Below are 17,136 nucleotides of genomic sequence, written 5' to 3' on the forward strand. Positions count from 1 at the left end.
TTTTTAATGCATTTCAGTGAAGACTCTTTACAAAATGCTATGTCATCTTTAATGAAAACCATTTTATTCAATAATCAATAACAATCAATCAGTCCATCAATCCATTAATCCATCAATCAATCCCTATCATATAATCCCCAATCTCCAATTGATACCATACAATCTCAATGCCATACATGTTGCCATCTTCTAATCCCCAACACGCCATGCAACACAAGTACCCTCAATCACATGCGAGCTCTACACACGCACCCGGACTGACACTGACACAATGACTTTGACTCAGGATTGACTCTAACATTTCTTCATTATTAAGAGTTTTGCATTCATTTATATCCTCAATTAAGTTAAACCCATGTGCATGGTCATTCATACCTATTTCCAAGGAGGTAATTCGGACAACGACCAAAGTGACAAGTAGGGACGTCAATCAAATAATGATGCATGACTCAATTTCTCTAATTGCCATACATAAATCCAATTTCTCTGATCTCCATCTTGGGAACACTGAACAAAAGTTCCAACCTAGAACCCAAATACCAGCACTTGCACTCTGATCGAGTCCCAAAATAATATAATACAATCAGGCCCTCCAAGAAAATTAGGCAAATCGAATTTTACTAGATTGCTTGGTGGATTTAAGTTTTATTAGACACTTGACTGGTCTTTCTTTTTAAACACAACTCCTAAACTATCCTATACCTAATCAGTCTAACTCTACTTTATTTACCCCCATTTCTCTTTTCTTGTTCTTTCCACCCCTACTGGTCTTTCCCCATATCACAACCTAAACCTTCTCCCTTTTTTTTTTTTTTACAATTCATGCATTCCAATACAATCTATTTTAATTCCTGTACCAATAATAAGATTTTCGATTCAATCAATCAATAAACTAGATAAATCTGCATACATAAAATAAATATAAATAACAAACATACCTTTTCAATTAAGTCTAAATTCTTCTAAGTGATCTTAGTCTATTTATTTTATTTCCACATTACTATATTTTTAATATATCTATTTTATATTCTAATTTCCTATTTTGGTTTTCCTAATTTTATTTGTCTACTTACCTAATTACATTCTTATTTTCTCTTTTATTTATTTCTCTAATTTTATTGGTTTATATTTACTTCTTATTTTTATGATTATTTATTGAATTTTTTACTTAATTATTTATTTATAATTTTTACATTTTTATTCCCAAACCTCTCCCTAATATTCTTACTTATTTATTTTCTAACTTCCTTTTTATAACGATCTAGTCTATCCCTGATACCTACACATAGCAATGGGCATTCGGTAATAGAAAACACACAAAAAAACGTTAATTTATTTTACTTGAAATCTCATGAACACACACACCTACATTCATTCAAAATCACACTATTTTCTATTTTTATTCAAATTACACCTTTTAGATGCGTATAGAAAACTCATTAAAAGTGATCAAGAGAGTATTGCAATTCTTTCCTACTGTGTGATTGGAAACACTCTTTGAATCCTTTCTTGCTTAGTCTATAATTCTCTCAAAAATTTAGATACCGTTGGGATAAATTTTCTTAATTACAATGAAAAACACACATGTTAAATTACGAATAATTCCAAAAACTATACACACAAAAGAAGGAACAGATTTTACCTTAGGACATGTAGTCCCCATTGTCAGTGTCACCATGCACTACAACGCATGCCATTAGTCTAGAATGGCCATGCCTTGCCACACACATTACCGCAAAATGATTAGGACACCATGCACTTGTGGGCACCTAGATCCAGAATGGATCTGTGCCGAAAACGGGCGCACACACTTGGCTAGAGAACGCCACAAGTCTGGCCTTCCTCTGCACATATCAGGAATGGACAAGCAGATCCAGCCATGCTACCCACCAGAACGAATTTGCCTTCCTGCTATCTTCCGAACACCAAGAGCAAAACTCATTGCGCCAACTCTGCCTGCAGTCATCTTCCCTATAGAGCTTGGCTCTTCTCTTTCCCTCCCTTTTTTACCCTCCCTTTCTTTATTCATTTCTATTCTTTTTGCCTAAAACTAGTTTCATTTATTTTTACTCTTTCATATTTTCTTTTCTTTCTTCTGGCCTAGAATTTTTAAATAATGCCAAACCTAGCCCAACTCATCTTTTTTTTTTTATCTTGTTTTTGCTTTCTTTTCTCCTTCCCCAACCCATTTCATGGCCCCTACGTTTGGACGGTGTAGTTTCATTAAGTTGAAGAAAAAAAACCCAAGTTTTTTTAGTGACCAAAGAAAAAGAAGGGAAAAGAATAAAAACAAAGAAACAGAGAAGGGATATGAAATACAAAAAGAAAACTAGGAGAGAAGACTAGAAAACTAAAAATAAAAAAAGAGGAAGAAGATAAAAAGGGGATAAGAAAAAAAGAAAAACAGAGGAGGAGAAACTCTAAACTCACAAAAGCTTGGGAAAAATCTTATTTTAGGTATATACATTTGTGGTTAGACTTGGAAATATCTTTTCTAGAATCAAGATTGTCTTCATATACATAGACATTCGTTAGGATAATACAAGATATACTGCTCCAAATTAGATTTTTTATAAATTGGAAAATTAACAATATGTAGGTAATGCAGCTTTATTCAAATAAGAATGAAGGATATAAAAAAGAATCCATATACTTATTTGGTTATCATTTAAATTTGCAGCATCAATAAAATATGTCCTTGACATTAAATTTTGATGTAATTGTTCATTCTTTGATATAGAAAATTAGGGTTTTAATTAAGCTTTTTTAAATGGATTAATCAAGTTTTTACTTTTTTTATATGTTTTGAATTCTTTGAAATTCTAATTTTATGCTATGGCTTTAATATTTATTTAAGTTCTTTAATTTATTATTTTAAAGCGTAAAATTATTTTTTATCGTTGTTGGCTCACTTAAATCCTTTTGCTTATCTTTCTATTTCATTTATTACATCCAGTATAAATAAAACAACTAATTTTCATTTAGTTAAAAACAAAGTAATTTTTATCTAGAAAATTCTAAATTTTTTAAAAGATTTAAGATATGTAATGACATTAGCATTTACCTTCATAAAAAGAATTGTAATAATTCTTCTTAATTTTCAAAAACTTATTTAGAAATTTTCATCCACCACATGTTCAAATATAATTTTCTATACTCCTGAATATATGTGCTTCAATTAATAGCTTTTGTAGACTTTCTATTAAAACTTGATATTCTATTACATATCTTATTTTGCATTTAGATTGTTTATGTCGTCTTTAATTTTTAGATCATAAATTATTGATAGAAATATCTCCTTTTAGTATGTTATAAACTAGTTTTAATTTTACTTATGTACATGGACCATTTTCATTTATATAGGTAAAAGAAGTTCATTTGGGGTTTTCCTTTTGCACAAAATTTCACTTTTAATGTTAAGGTTTAATTTTTTATTTAAAATTTATTGTTGAATAAAGAGGTTACTTTATAGATATTTAAATTATATGTAATGACCTAAAGAGAAAAAAGGAAATGAAAAAAAAGAAAAATAAAAAGAAACAAAAATAAATAAAAATAAAAAGGAACAAAAACAAAAAAGAAAAAAGAGAACTAGAGATGTACACACCGCTAGTGGCATGTAAGACTCTCCCTTTCCTATTCATAAAAAAGAAGGAGTTGAAGGGAGAGAGAGAGAAAGAGAGATAGAGAGATAGAAGGAGGCCATGGTGAATCTGATTTTTGTAAGAAGAGGCGTACAGGACTCTCCTTTTCCTGTTTATAAAAACAGAAAGAGTTAAAGGGAAAGGGAGAGTTGTGCGATAGGAAAATAAAAGAGAAGAAGAAATATGTGCACAGAGAAAGAGAGAGAAGGAGGCCACAACAGATCTACTTTGTGTGAGGCAGGTTGCAACAGTAGTGGACGAAGGGTAAGGCAACTTTTCCCGTCAGCATATGAGCCAAAAAGGAAGAGCTCTGACTAGTTTATATGCTTGAAGAAGAAGGACCTGTGTGTGGCGGTCCTACCTGGAGAGAAAATGTTGATCTACGTGCATGGCATCAACTTGTGAAGATTCAACTATAGGGATCTATGCGCGGGAGCGAGATGAACAAATCTAGTCATGTGCGCCGATTCTATGATGGTTACCGGTCAGGTAGCAGCATCGCGTGTACCCTCCAGCGACAACGTGTGGAGGCATGCAGTGATGCGATTTTCTGGTGGTTACTTACAGTGAGTTCTGAAATCCTAAAACCTTGAATAATAATTCTGTATGGTTTAAATAAATCCTGTGGAATTAATTTATTTGATAATTCGAGTAGATAATTTAAAATTAACACCAAGTTCATCATTGAACCAAAATGAAATTCACTTTAACAGGTTGAATTTGGCATTTAGAGACTCTTCTTCGAAGTAGATATGCGAAGAGAAATTAAGTATGTGTGTTTATACCTTTAAATATAGATTGACTCCATTTAAGAGATTAAAAAACGGTGTCTAAATATCTTAATTAACAAATTGGTGCAGGATGCTGAGGGACCATCCACTTGAAATTATGAATCCTTTTAATGTTTTATTAAAATTATTCTTTATGTTTTTATATATTTTATTATGCATTCTTTTAATGTTTTGCTATGTTTATTTGGCTTTATTTTACTATCTTGTTATGTTTTAAATTTAAATTAGGAAAGAATGTTAAAATTAGAGGTGCTTAAGAAGAAAATATTTTAAGAATTATTTAAAGTTATGCGTAAATAATGATAATTAAAAAAATTAAGTATGATGTACATAACTTAAATAGGGTTAGTGAATCTAGTTAGTCATTTGAGTAACATAGCAAATTTAAATTAAATAAGAAATACGAAAAATAAAGAAAAAATAGTAAGGCAAGATAACAAGGTTAGTGGTAAAACTTTAGATTAATTTGACCATAAAGTAAATGCTTTAATAGACAGAAGTAGGAGAGAATTCTAAAGGACTTAAAAAATTTATTTAACCAGTATCAAGGAGGGGAGTGTGTGTGGGTACCTAGGTTGGCAAGTGAAGTGTGGTGAACCCTACTTATGGATTTAACCTTAGCTAGACATGGCTGAGAAGTCCAATAAATAGTTGTTCCGTGTTTGGGTGTATGATGAAAGTGATAATTGATACCCAATATATAACCGGTCTGTGTTCGGGTTCATTGGGAAAGTGAAAGTGATAAGTGATGCAATATATCCATATGGTAGAGGAGATCGTTAATGTCGTCATTGATACCGGTGAAAACATAATTGTGCGATGAAACTATTTGTTAATAAAATGAAAAATGAATAAAAGTGAACCTAGAACTAAGTATAAAGAATATGTTATAGAACATAATTGAAATGTAATGCTTAGTGAAGAGTTTATGCCCTTAAAGGGCGAATGATAAGAATAACTACAATATGATGTAGTGACATGTTGTGTCATAATGAGTGAAGAATGGAACGCAATATATGAATAATGTAAACAACGAATTAGTGAGAAATTATAGTGTGTTGAAACCATAGGGGTAGGGAAAAGTGAATTGAAATTGTGATTGTTTCGTTAGGGGAGAAATTCAAAATATTTGGCAATGAATTTATAAATAAGATGACAAAGTAGATCTAACTGATAACTAAAATTTCAACATCATGTATTTTTAAGAAAAATTAAAATTATTTGAAAATTTCTCCCATAAGATGTTTTCTATTTTTATACAAACTTAGATGGGATTACTCTATTATTTGATGGTGCTTACCCACGTACTGAGCTCATTAGCGGTGACGATTTATTATTCATTTTTTTAGATCAAAATACCAAGATTTTGCTCCTGAGCAGTGAAAGAGAATCCTAGTAGATCTATTTATTTTGCTTTAGTAAGACTTAAGATTTTTTATTTGTTTGTTGCAAGTATTTATTTTGGATGTTAGACTAGCCTCATGGATACTAAATATTTAATTTGAATAGACAAGGGATGTAATTTCTATTTTAAATTGCTGCGCGAAGTTATGTTTTTAGGTTCTTTCATCACTTTATAGTGTGCATGCAATTAGGACTCCATATGAGTGTTCGGGTCGTTATATTATATGTTTATAGTATTCTAAATTATTAATCGGGATATCAAAATTTAAAAGATTGTTTGTTATCGAAAATACAAAAATTAGTATTTTTAGTTATTTTTGAAAACTAATTATGGGAAAATTAAAAAAAAATGTTCACTCTTTAGTTTTTTTAAGAAACAAATAAATTTTTCCACTTTTTTGCATAGGGTAATATCATCTCAATGTTTGCCATTATTTTTTGAGGTATAAAATTTTGTTAGTTTGAATTAATTTGTCTATGCTACAAAGTCATTACCTCAAACCTTCTTATCTTGTAGATGTCTAATCCCGCCTAGATAAAATTAGTGGTAACTCCTTTATACCTTAAATTTAAATCTTATTTTGTGAGTTTTATCTCACGTGTTATAACAGTACCATCTAGACCATAAATGCAGTAAGAAAGGGCTTCTAATATATATGAATATCATAACAACCAATGAATTGAGAGTTAATGCAGTCTCCTCTCTATATTGGTTGGAACATGATGGTGGGCTTCCATTATGATAAAATATGTTCAGCAATAATGGCTTTTTAATGGGCTCTAACATCTTGTCCTCCATTTTTTGATCAGACTTAGCAGCATCAGTTGTAGACTCATTAGCTCCGTCTACTAGGTTCACTAGCGACACGAAATCTTTAGTTGCAGAAGTGAAAATGACTTTCTCATTAGATTGCATCATTGGCAAATTCGAATTCTCTAATATTACTATGTCTCTGATTGTCACTATTGTTTTCTGTATCTTGTTCTTGTCAAAACTTATTACAAACATATTCTTTATTTTGTTGTTGCCTTTTTTGTTGCTGCCTCTTCATCTGTTGCAGCTGTAATAATCAAATCAATGTTATTGGCATTACTGTTAGATTCTTACCTAAGATGATCACTACGTAAGGAATGTATATGAGGTGACAATGTATAAATAAAATAATATTGATAAAAGATATGCAGCGCATATAATACTTAATTGGTTTTAATATCATACTAGATTTGGATCAAATAGATTTAGACCAAATTGTTATGATATTACAGGAGTAGCTAGTATGAAAGTATATAATTATTATAGGTTATTAAACATAGCTTATGTGACATCCTAAGTGCTAATTAAGGCAACTGGGTGTCAGATACAGATTTAAAATAATGAGTGCGTGATAAAATTTATGCAGTAGACCAAAATCATTATAAATCCCTTATAAATATATACGAGTTCCAAATACATACATAAACTGAGGCCAGAAGGGCCACTTCTTTCACTATGCTACTAGACTCATTAGAGTGTGGGAACAGTCATGCACTCAGACTTGTGGATCCACAGGATCCTCATAGACTTCCAAGGGTAGATCTGCCTACAGTTCCTCACTTTCTTCCTCATCTGGGGAAGGGGGGGGGCATGGAAAGAGTGAGTTTCATATGCTCAGTAAGGAAAACAGTATTAAATTAACATCGTAAGATTTCAAAAGTTAATTATTTTACCTTACCATTTAACTTCCTCGTTTACCTATCTCACATTATGAAAAACTATTTATTTATTAAGAAAATAATATGTTAACACAAAAAATCAAACATACATCATGCCAGATAATAGAGAAAATTAAATAAATAGTGAAATGCTCAAATTTTTGTGTCATACTTTGCGAAGTCATTACAACTTCCATAACTGAGTGTAGATACAGATTTTCAACTACCCAACTGGAATGACCAGATCAGATACAGATATGACAATTTGCTCAGGCCCATTTTCGGCTGGCCAAACCATGGTACGATCTATGACCAAGACATACAAGCCATAGTGACCCTAACAGATATCTATAGTCACAACATTACTTAGCCACGAGTGACCCCTACAGATAGTGCAATACTACTCTCGTAAGAGGGTACGCCATCATCCATGGGGAGTGGCCCTCTCACATCTTTTCAGACCAAATAAGGGTGAAAAAAATAGATACCCCAAAGGGTAAGGGGAACAGATACCCTTCAGAGATAAAAAGCCTAATGAGACACTTGATGCAATATGTATGTTAATACAGATACATTTCGAACCGTATAGACTTCATTCAACTTTTCTCTTTTTCTTTTCTTTTATACTTTTACTGTTACCAATTATATATTATATTTATTACATGCAAATTCATCAAGTGTCGACAATTCACATAGCATGCTTGAAAATAAGAACAATTCGACTCATCTAAACACAAAGGCATACAAAACAGGCAAATTAACAATCATATTAAATTAGTTTATCTAAAAATACTCCTTAAGATGTTGAAAGAAATAGTAGATTCCTTACTAAAACCTTGATATTTTCTCATTCACCGTTCTCCTTTCTTTCTCTTTTTCACTCACTAGACTACTATCTCTCTCTCTCTCTCTCTATCTAAACCTTTGAAATATGAAAGAATGGAAGTGAGGAGCGAGAGTAGTACTAGCATGGGTATGACTTCCTGGAAAGTTCTCGTGTTGCACCCGTCTTTTAGCAGACAAAGCGTTAAACATTACGCGCGACTGGGGCCACAATCCACTAGCATGAGTCGCGGTGCAGGGGCATTTTGTTTAATATTTTTTATGAATTTATTTATAGTCCATCAGGAGATAAAAATGTCATTACGAATATCTTATATAGTAGAACAAAAAAAAATAGAGGTGCAGCGGGTGGTCCATTCATATGGGTGTGAGTTGAGGCACCGAGGCATTTTGCTCTATTTAGAACTAGAAGCAAAGATACAGTGTGCGCGACCAGAGCCACAGTCTGCCAGCGTGAGTAACGACACTGGGGTATTTTGCTTAATATTTTTTGTGCATTCATTTATAGTCCACCACGTGATAAGAGTGTAATTACGATTATTTTACATAGTAGAGTAATGAAAACGAGGTTCGGTGAGTGATTCGTTCATCTGGGTGTAAGTTGAGTCGTTGGGGCATTTTGCTTGACATTAGAATAAGAAGTAGAGGTGTGGTGTTCATGCACAATGAAATAAATGATGAGAGGGGGAGGGAAAGAGAAGGGGTATATGTATTTGCAGTATAGAATAGAACAGGTGTGATCATACCAACACTAATGCAGCGGATCCCATCAGAACCCCACAGTTAAGCGTGTTTGGGTAAGAGTAGTACTAGTATGGGTGTGACCTCTTGGAAAGTCCTCATTTTGGACTTGTCTTTTTATAAACAAGGCGTTAAACATTACGCGCGACTAGGGCCATAGTCCACCGGTGTGAGTCGTGGTGCATGGGTATTTGTTTTAATATTTTTTGTGAATTTATTTATAGTCCATCACGATATAAGAATGTCATTATAAGCATCTTACATAGTACAACAATGAATTTAGAGTTGCAGCAAGCGGTCCATTCATCTGGGCATGAGTCAATGCGTCGGGGCATTTTGCTTAATATTAAAACTAGAAGAAAAGGTGCAGTGTGTATGCACAGTAAAATAAATGACAGGAGGGGAAGGGATGAAAAAGGAGTATATGTATTTGCAGTGCGAAAAGGAATGGGTGCGATCATACTGGTATAAATTCACTGGATCTCATCAGAACTCCATAGTTAAGCGTGCTTGGGTGAGAATAGTACTAGGATCGGTGATCTCCTAGGAAGTCCTCGTGTTGTACCCGTATTTTTGCATACAGGGCATTAAACATTATGTGCGACTGGAGCCATAGTCCGCCAGTTCATTCGCAAATGTGAGTCGCAGTGCCGGAGCATTTTGCTTTATCTTTTTCATGCATACATTTATAGTCCACCATGTGATGAGAGTATCATTTCGAGCATTTTATATAGTATAAAAATGAAAAAAGAGGTACGACAAGCGATCCGTTCATCTGGTTATGAGTTGGGCCACCAGAGCATTTCGCTTAATATAAGATCTAGACGCTGACGTGCAGTGTGCACGCATAATAAAACAAATGATGGGAGGGGGGACGTAATGATTAGGGGTACATGCATTTGAGCGCGAAATGGTAAGGTTGCGATTATACCAACACTAATGCACTAGATCCAATCATAACTCCATAGTCAAGCGTGCTTGGACGAGAGTAGTACTTAGATGGGTGACCTACTTGGAAATTTTCATGTTGTATTGTCTTTTTGCGGATTGGGTGTTAAATGTTATGCGTGACCGGCGCCACGGTCCGCTGGTTTATTCTCCCGCATGAGTCGTGGTGCCGGGGCATTTTGTTTAATATTTTGTGTGTATTCTTTTATAGCCCACCACGTGATAAGAGTGTCATTACAAGCATCTTAATTAGTAGAACAACGAAAACAAAGGTGTGGTGGGCAGTCCGTTCATCTGGGTGTGACTCGAGGTGTCGGGTCATTTCGCTTGATATTAGAAGTAGAATAAGAGGTGCGATGTGCGATGTGCGCGCATAGTGAAACAAATTATGGGAGGGGGATGGAGGAGGGAAGGAAAAGGGGTATATGTATATACAGCACAGAATGGGATAGGTGCAATCATACAAGCGTGCTTGGGCGAGAGTAGTTCAAGGATGGGTGAACTTCTCAGAAGTCCTCCTATTGCACTCGTCTTTTTGCAGATGGGGTGTTAAACGTTACGCGCGAACAGAGACACGGTCCATCGGTTCATTCACCAGTGTGAGTCGCAGCGCAGGGGTATTTTGTTTAATAATTTTCATGAATTAATTTATAGTCCATCACGAGAAAAGAATGTCATTACGAGTATCTTACATAGTAGAATAACAAAACAGAGGTGCAGCTGGCGGTTCGTTCATATGGGTGTGAGTCGAGGCACCGGGGCATTTTTCTCTATATTAGAACTAATCTCAGAGGTTCGGTGTGTGTGCACAACAAAACAAATGATAGGAGGGGGAGGGCAAAAGAAAGGGTATATGTATTTGTAGTACAAAGTGGGATTGGTGCTATCATACCTAATGCACCGGATCACATCAGAACTCCACAGGTAAGTGAACTTGGGCAAGAGTAGTACTAAGATGGGTGATCTCTTAGGAAGTCCTTGTGTTGCATCTGTCTTTTTGCGTACAGAGTGTTATATGTTACGCGCAACCGGAGCCACGACCTGCTAGTTCATTCACAAATGTGAGTCATGGCGCCGGAGCATTTTGCTTTATCTTTTTCGTGCATATATTTATAGTCCACAACGTGATAAGAGTGTCATTACGAGCATCTTACATAGTAGAACAACGGATAGAGAGGTGCGGTGTGCGGTCCATTCATCTTGGCATGAGTTGAGGCACCCGGGCATTTCGCTTGATATTAGAACTAGAAGCAGAGGTGCAATATGCATGCACAACGAAACAAATTATGGAAGGGACGAGGGAAGGATAAGGGTTATATGTATATGCAACGCGAAATTGGACGAGTGTTATCATTCCAGTACTAATGCATCAGATCCCATCAAAACTCCGCAGTTAAGCATGCTTGGGAGAGAGTAATACTATGATGGCTGACCTCTTCAGAAATTCTCATGTTGCATCTGTCTTTTTGCGAATGGGGCATTAAACTTTAAGCGTTCTTGGACGAGAGTAGTACTAAGATGAGCGACCTCCTGCAAAGTCCTTATGTTGCACCCGTCTTTTTATGGACAAGGCATTAAACGTTTCGCATGATCGGAGTTAGGGTATGTAAGTTCATTCGCCAGCGTGAGTCGCGGTGCCAGAGCATTTAATATTTTTCGTGTATTCATTTATAATCTACCACATGATAAGAGTGTCATTACGAGCATCTTACATAGTATAATAATGAAAAAAGAGGTGCGATGGACGGTCTGTTCATCTGGGCCTGAGTCGAGACACCGGGACATTTTACTTGATATTAGAACTAGAAGCAAAGGTGCGGTGTGCGCGTACACCGAAATAAATGATGGGAGGGGGAGGGAAGGAGAAGGGATATATGTATTTATAGTGCGAAATTGTATGGGTGCGATCATACCAGCACTAATCATCGTTTCCCATCAGAACTTCGTAGTTAAGTGTGTTTGGGCGAGAGTAGTAATAGGATGGGTGTCCTCTTGAGAGTCCTCATGTTGCACCCATCTTTTTGTGGATGAGGCATTAAATGTTGCATGTGACCAAAGTCACGTTCTGCCGGTTCATTCACCGGTGTGAGTCACAGTGCCAGATTGCTTAATTTGTTTCGTGCATTCATTTATAGTCCACCAAGTGATAAGAGTGTTACTATGAGCATCTTACATAATAAAACAACGAAAATGGAGGTGCGGCGGGCGGTCCTTTCATCTGGGCGTGAATCGAGGTGCCGAAAATTTTTACTTAATATTAGAACTAGAAGTAGAGGTGAGGTGTGTGTGCACAGTGAAATAAATTATGGGAGGGGGGAGGGAAGGAGAAGGGGCATAACACCCAATGGTACGGGTGCGATCAAACTAGCACTAATGCATTAGATCCCATCAATACTTTGCAGTAAAGCATGCTTGAGAAGTCCTCATGTTGCACCTTTCTTTTTGCGGATGGAGCATTAAATGTTACGCGCGACCGGAGCCACGATTCGCCGATTCAATCACAAACGTGAGTCGCGGCATCAGAGAATTTTGTTTTATCTTTTTCGTGCATTCATTTATACTCCACCACATGATAAGAGTGTCACTACGAGCATCTTACATAGTAGAACAATAAAAACAGAGGCGCAGCGGACGGTCCGTTCATCTGGGCGTGAGTCGAAGCACTAAGGCATTTTTCTTTAATATTAAAACTAGAAGGAGAGGTGCAGTGTATACGCACAACGAAACAAATGATGGGAGGAGGGAGGGAAGGAGAAGGGGTATGTATATGTATTTACAACATAAAATAGAACGGGTGCGATCATACCAGCACTAACGCATTGGAACCCATCAGTACTTCGTAGTTAAGCATGCTTGGATGAGAGTAGCACTAGGAAGGGTGACCTCCTAGGAAATCCTCGTGTTGCACCTGCCTTTTTACGGACAGGGCAATAAATGTTATGTGCGAACAAAGCCATAGTCCATCAGCATGAGTCGCGATGCCGAGACATTTTGCTTAATATTTTTTGTGAATTCATTTATAGTCTACCACATGATAAGAGTATCATTATGAGTGTTTTACATAGTAGAACAATGAAAAATGAGGTGCGGTAGGCAGTCTGTTCATTTGGGCGTTAGTCAAGGCGCTGGGGCATTTCACTTAATATTAGAACCAGAAGTTTAGGTGCGGTATGCGCACACAACGAAACAAATGAAGGGAGGGGAGAGGGAAGGAGAAGGAGTACATGTACTTGCAGTGCAAAAATGGGATGTGTGCGATCATACTAGCACTAATACACTGGATCCCATTAGAACTCTGTAGTAAAGCATGCTTGGGCAAGAGTAGTACTATAATGGGGGTGACCTCCTGAGAAGTCCTCTTGTTGCATCCATCTTTTTACGGACGGGACATTAGACATTACACATGACTGGAGTCACAGTCCGCTAGCATGAGTCGCGGCGTCGGAGTATTTTGGTTAATATTTTTCAGGTATTTATTTATAGTCCACCATGTGATAAGAGTGTCATTACAATCATCTTACATAGTAGAAATACGAAAAATAAGGTGCCGCAGGTAGTCCGTTCATATTGGTGTCTTTCGAGCCGTTGATGCATTTTACTTGATATTAGAATTAGAAACAGAAAGGCGGTGTGCACGCACAACAAAACAAATGATGGGAGGGGGTAGGAAATGAGAAGGGGTATATGTATTTGCAGTGCAAGATGGAAAGGGCGAGATCATACCAGCACTAATACATCGGAACTCATCAGAACTCAGTAGTTAAACATGTTTGGGCGAGAGTAGTCCTAGGATTGGTGACCTCCTTGGAAGTTTTCGTGTTGCATTCATTTTTTTACAGACGGGGCATTAAATTTTATGCGCGACCGGAGCCACAGTTCGCTGGTTCATTCGCAAACATGAGTGGTAGCACCGGAGCTTTTTGCTTAATATTTTTTGTGCATTCGTTTATAATCCTCTACATGATAATAATGTCATTACGAGCATCTTACATAGTAGAACAACAAAAACAGAGGTGTAGCGGGCAGTCTGTTCATCTAGGCTTGAGTCGAGGCGCCAGAGCTTTTTGCTTAGCATTAGAACTAGAAGTAGAGGTGCGGTGTACACGCACAACGAAATAGTTGATGGAGGGAGGAGGGAAGCAGAAGGGGTATATGTATTTGCTGCACGAAATAGGACTGGTACGATCACACCAGCGCTAATGAACTAGATCTCATTAGAACTCTGCAGTCAAGTGTGTTTGGGCGAGAATAGTGCAAGGATGGGTGACCCCCTAGTATTCCTCATGTTGCACCCGTCCTTTTATAGACGGGGCATTAAAAGTTACACGCCACCGGAGTCATAGTCTGCTGACGTAAGTCGCGGTGGCAGAGCATTTTGCTTAATATTTTTCATGGATTCATTTATTGTCCACCACGTGATAAGAGTGTCATTAGGAGTATCTTATATAGTAGAATAACAAAAAAAGTGGTGTAGCAGGCTGTCCATTCATCTGGGCATGAGTGGAGCCGCCGAGACATTTCTCTTGATATTAGAACTAGAAAAAGAGAGGTGGTGTGTGCGCATAGCAAAACAAATAATGGGAGGGGGGAGGGAAAGAGAAGGGGTGTATGTTTTTGCAGCTCAAAATGGAAAGAGTGCGATCATACCAGCACTAATGCATCAGATCCCATTAGAACTCAGCATTTAAGTGTGCTTGGGCGAGAGTAGTCCTAAGATTGGTGACCTCCTGGGAAGTTTTCGTGTTGCACCTGTCTTTTTACAGACAGGAGCATTAAATGTTACACGCGACCGGAGCTACGATTTACCAGTTCATTTGCAAACGTGAGTCGTAGCACCGGGGCATTTTGCTTAATATTTTTTGTGCATTTATTTATAGTTCACCATGTAATAAGAGTGTCATTATGAGCATCTTACATAGTAAAACAATGAAAACAGAGGTGCGGCAGGTGGTCCATTCATCTGGGAGTGAGTCGAGGTGCTGTGACATTTCGCTTGATACTAGAACTAGAAGAAGAGGTGCAATGCGCACTCATATCGAAACAAATGATGGGTGGGGGGAGAGAAGGAGTAGGGGTACATGCATTTTAGCGTAAAATTATAAGGGTGCGATCATATCAATAGTAATGCACTGGATTCCATCAGAACTTCCACAGTTAAGCATACTTGGGCGAGAATAATACTAAGATGGGTGGCCTCTTGGGAAGTCCTCGTATCACACTCGTCTTTTTAGTGATGGGGCATTAAATGTAATGCACGACCGGAGCCCCCGGTTTGTCGGTTCATTCGCAAATGTGATTCACGATACTGGGGCATTTTGCTTAATATTTTTTGTGTATTCATTTATAATCCATCACGTGATAAGAGTTTCATTACGATCATCTTACATAGTAGAACAATGAAAACAGAGGCACGGCGGACAATCCGTTCATCTTGGTGTGAGTCGAGGCACCAGACATTTTGCTTGATATTAGAACTAGAAGTAGATGTGTGGTGTGCGCGCACAACAAAATAAATGATGGGAGGGAAGAGGAAAGGAAAAGGGGTATATATATTTGTAGCACCTAATGGAACAGGTGCGATCATACCAGCACTAATGTACTGGATCCCATCAGAACTCTGCAGTAGAGCGTGCTTGAGCGAAAGTGGTACTAGGATGTGTGACCTCTTGGAAAGTCCTTGTGTTATACCCATTTTTTTACAGATGGAGCGTTAAATGTTACGCACGACCGAACCCACTATCCACCAATTCAATCGTAAACGTGAGTTGTGGCACTGGGGTATTTTGCTTTATTCTTTTCATGCATTCATTTATAGTCCACAAAGTGATAAGAGTGTCATTACGAGCCACTTACATAATAGAACAACAAAAACAAAGGTGTGACAGGTCGTCCATTCAGCTTGGTATGAGTCAAGGCATCAGGGCATTTCTGTTTATAATTTAACTAGAAGTAGAGGTGCGGTGTGCGCGTACAACAAAACAAATAATGAGAGGAGGGAGGGAAGGAGAAATGCTATATGTATATGTAGTGTGAAAAAGGACGGGTGTGATCATACTAGCATTAATGCACTAAATCCCATCAAAAATCTGCAGTTAAGCATGTTTGAGTGAAAGTAGTACTAGAATGGGTGACCTTCTGGGAAGTTCTCATATTGCAGCCTTTGTTTTTCAGATAGGGCGTTAAATGTTACGCGCGACTGGAGTCATGCTCCGCCGCTTCATTCGCCCGTGCAAGTCGTGGCGCCAAGGCATTTTGCTTAATATTTTTCGTGCATTTGTTAATAGTCCACCATGTTATAAGAGTGTCATTATGAACATCTTAATTAGTAGAACAATGAAAATTGAGGTATGATGGGCTGTCCATTCATTTGGGCGTGAGTCGAGGCATCGAGTCATTTCACTTGATATTAGTACTAGAAGCAGAGGTGAGGTGTGCACGCACAGTGAAACAAATGATGGGAGGGGGAGGGGAGGTGAAGGGGCACATGCATTTGTAGCACAGAATGGGACGGGTGTGATCATACCAACACTATTGCACCAGATCCTATCAGAACTCCGCAGCTAAGCGTGCTTGGATGAGAGTAGTTTTAGGATGGGTAACCTCCTCGGAAGTCCTCGTGTTGCATTTGTCTTTTTATAGACAGGGCATTAAACGTTACGCGAGAACGGAGCCACAGTTTGCTGGCATGAGTCACGGCGTCGAGATATTTTGCTTAATATTTTTTGTGAATTCATTTATAATCCACCATCTGATAAGAGTGTCATTACGAGCATGTTACATAGTAGAACAACAAAAAATGAGGTGCGACGGGTGATCCATTCATTTGGGCATGAGTCGAGGTGTCAGAGCATTTTGCTTCATATTAGAACTAGAAGCAGAGATGCAATGTGCACACACAGCGAAACAAATGATGGGAGGGGGTAGGGAATGAGTAGGGGTATATGCATTTGAGCACAAAATGGTTAGGGTGCAATCATATAAGCACTAATTCACTAGATCCTATAAGAACTTTGCAATTAAACGTGCTTGAGTGAGAGTAGTATTAGGATGGGTGACCTCTTGGGAAGTCTTCG

At 37.3% G+C, this 17,136-nt stretch overlaps 1 long non-coding RNA gene and 4 pseudogenes across 1 annotated transcript; all 5 read left to right on the plus strand.

The window, feature by feature from the left end:
• The first annotated feature begins 3,723 nt into the window (after positions 1-3,723).
• Positions 3,724-4,620, plus strand: LOC148240051 (uncharacterized). Its single transcript, XR_015816556.1, has 3 exons — positions 3,724-4,210; positions 4,358-4,413; positions 4,505-4,620. It is a non-coding gene; the product is annotated as an uncharacterized LOC148240051 (long non-coding RNA).
• A 4,944-nt stretch (positions 4,621-9,564) lies between these two features.
• On the plus strand, positions 9,565-9,683 carry LOC148240052 (5S ribosomal RNA; annotated as a pseudogene).
• A 3,172-nt stretch (positions 9,684-12,855) lies between these two features.
• Positions 12,856-12,974, plus strand: LOC148240053 (5S ribosomal RNA; annotated as a pseudogene).
• Positions 12,975-13,313: 339 nt separating this feature from the next.
• On the plus strand, positions 13,314-13,434 carry LOC148240054 (5S ribosomal RNA; annotated as a pseudogene).
• Positions 13,435-14,696: 1,262 nt separating this feature from the next.
• On the plus strand, positions 14,697-14,815 carry LOC148240055 (5S ribosomal RNA; annotated as a pseudogene).
• Positions 14,816-17,136: the final 2,321 nt, after the last annotated feature.

The sequence above is a fragment of the Carica papaya genome, chromosome 9 (genome assembly GCF_054855325.1).
Source record: "Carica papaya isolate Zhongbai chromosome 9, ASM5485532v1, whole genome shotgun sequence".
Taxonomy (NCBI): domain Eukaryota; kingdom Viridiplantae; phylum Streptophyta; class Magnoliopsida; order Brassicales; family Caricaceae; genus Carica; species Carica papaya.